The following is a 3,121-nucleotide window of genomic DNA, read 5'->3' on the forward strand; positions in this document are numbered from 1 at the left end:
CTATTTATTCAAAATTAAATTAATCGTCTATATAACTTACATGGGTGATTTCTAATTTTATTCTTGGTTCCTTATGAGCACCAGAGATGCTTTAAAAGAGTTTCCCTTTGCTAGGCAGGCAACTGTCATTATCACAGATTTGCCACATTTCTTTAACTACGAAATTGTGACACAAATATCTCTAGCAAATAAGCAGGAATATTTACATCTGCATAGTTTTCTCTACTTTTTGGTTAATAACAAAGCTCAGTTAAACAGTGACTCACTTTCTGCCAGACAACTAATACTGAAGGGTAATAAATCAATGAACAAGTGGCAAAAAGCTGTGCTGCCATCCTGAAGGTGCAAGTGGTTCAAATCCACCAGCTGCTCCACAGAAGGATGGGCAATCACTTCCCATGGGATTAACGGCCTCTGAAAAGCTGTCACAGGGTCACCTATGGGTCTGTTCCTACTAACAACAAAGCAATGAACTACTTCCTCTCCAACTTGTCTGGCTAAGGGAAGGCACTTCAGCCTGCTGCTAAAACCCATTGGCTAGGAGAGAGAGGAACCAATGATAAAGTTTATGCTGCCCCTGGTGACACGGTTTTAGGAAGCAGAAATGACTTTGCTCTTTTGCTAAACTTTTCTTACTTTAACAAAAAAGTTGCCAAAGAGAAAGCTGTGGGACAAAACATTCAAATTAGGGCTAAATATTTTGCTACACAACAATGAGTAAAATCCCTGCAGGTTTAAAGATAAACGGAGAGTCTCAGTATTTTTTCCCCCCCTTTCTGAGTTACTCAGCTGCACAAACTATGCCACCCAGTCTCGGCTCATTTAAGACCTAACAAAAGACCTAGCAAAACAATCTTCTGACTTCCAGGAGATTGAAGCCCTGTACTACAGCAGCCTGCCTTACTGAAAGGTGAGGAAAGACAGTCAAAAAGAGAGGGCTTGCTGCAAGCAAGCAGTATTATTTGGAGGGAAAGCCTTGCTGACAGGGTGTAAGGAAAAGAAATGAGTTGTTGGTGCAGACCCTGGTGGAGTGATGTAAGTCTAAGTATAAAATACACACACAGGAAACTGGGTTAATCGAGAGAACTGAAAGGAATTTTTGTTTTTAAACTGCTTGCTGTCCTGTAAGGTACTCAGTGCAATACTAACGTATTTCAGTAATAACTGAATTAACTGTGATGAGTTTCCATTCAAGACTGGTAGTAGGGGCTCTTCACTAATTAGAAACCTGGAAAGGTGTCTAAGAGGATCTGTCTGCAGTCATTTAGGAGATGATGTCCTCCAACAGAAAACGGGCTGATGGAGGTGGAGAAAGCAATGGTCTTCACTGCGAGAATGTGGAAGAGAGTCTCATTCTCTGGAAAATTGGCTGTAAGGAGAGGAACTCTTTCGGTTACAATGAACCAAAAGTAGGAGGAAACAAGGAAAGTTGACCGAGAGTTAGACCTCTGGGAGAGGAAGACCGAAGTGGCATGGGGATCAAAGCTCCTTAGAGGTGTCTCGTAGTTGATCGAGAACTTTCGAAGTGACCGGCTGGAGGAATCTCTGAGGGTTCCGAGGACTCAGAAACCCAGAAGACAAAGGGTCAAGGGTTTCCTGGCCAGTACTCACAGAGCGGATCTCCAGCGCCAGGGCGCATTGCAGCGCCTTCACCTTCGGCATCCGGGCAGGGTGGGGCGGCGGGAAGAGACCCCAGCCGCTGGCCCGAGCGAGGCGAGGAGACAGGGGACGGGGCAGGGGTGGGGAGGAGACGAGATGGTGCCGGCGGTGGCAGCTGTGGCCCCCAGGCCGGAGCCCGCGGTCCAGCCTGGGTCCAGCTGGAGGAGCAGCTGTGCGTGTGAGAGCTGACTCGTTGTCATGGCAGCCAGGAAGGGCGGGGCCGGAAGAGAGGCGGGGCGAGAGGGAGGGCTTGGGGCGGGGCTGCACCAGAAGGCGGGGCTTCCGATGTGCGGAGCAGGGGTGGGGCCGTTCATCTATGACCTCAAATTGCAGGACAAAAGCCTGGAGAAAGAAGAAAAAGCTGTTTGTATACTGGGATAGTAAATCAGTCAGGGATTTAGATTCAGGAGCTCTAAATTCCAGCCGTGGTGATAGCACTTTGGACTTAGACATCCCACTGTGGCGTCAGTTTTCCCACCTGTGCAACAATAATTGTTGAGTGCCTTGGAGTCTGCCCTTGCACACAGCAGCCTTAAGTAGAACAGGACAAAACTCAGCCTAATTTTGCACGATCCTCATAATGCATGGTATCCTTTAACTCATTTTTACTCTTTGTTTTCCTATTTCAGTTTCACTTTACAGATTAGAAATTCAGTATGGGGAAATGTACGTGGAGAAACAAAATGAGAAAAGGGACTGAGGTTTACTCAAGTAAAGGAACCAGAAGTGTGACTATCCTCTTAAGTAAAATCTCAGTTGCCTTTCTGACAATCACTTGAATCAGATCATCAAGTTCTTCTGCCTAGTCTCCTATTCTATGGGATTTTCCCCCCTTTAGGTTACCTGTTTAATTCATATGTGTATGCAAATTACCTGTGAGGCCAAAAATAAACCTAATTATGAATATTCTGGTTCTTAGATCACTAAAGATAAAAACAAAGTATCAAACTCTCCAATTATTTTCAAAATATTTTTATTTCAAAATACATTATACTGTATAAAACACTCAAATATTAATAAAAAAGTGAAGGTTATGTAATAGAGGATAAATATATATAAATCAAAGAGATGGAAAAAGGAAAAAAAAATCAAACACCCAACCAAACAATGACAAAAAACTATTCTGATAATGAGTTTACTCTAAGCAGCAAGTCTACAGGGCAGAATAGAATGCAATAAGGAGATTTCAAAGGCTATTCATCTTTTCAGAAATAGAATGTCTCATTTGTCTTTCTCCTAGGCACTGGTGAATAGAAGGTTACTATAACCAGGAGCCAAGAGCTGGGCAGTGAATAAGAATGACAGAAGAAAAAGTAATACCTTTGAGTTGTGGTGTTGGGAAGGAATACTGAATATCTCATTGACTACCAAAAGAGCAAACATGTGTCTTGGAAAATGCAGCTGGAGTACTCCTCGGAAACAAGGATGGTAAAGATTTGTCTTGCATGCTTCGGGCATGTTG

The sequence above is a fragment of the Elephantulus edwardii genome, unplaced genomic scaffold, assembly GCF_000299155.1.
Source record: "Elephantulus edwardii isolate Elephantulus edwardi_28Jun2011 unplaced genomic scaffold, EleEdw1.0 scaffold00005, whole genome shotgun sequence".
Taxonomy (NCBI): Eukaryota; Metazoa; Chordata; class Mammalia; order Macroscelidea; family Macroscelididae; genus Elephantulus; species Elephantulus edwardii.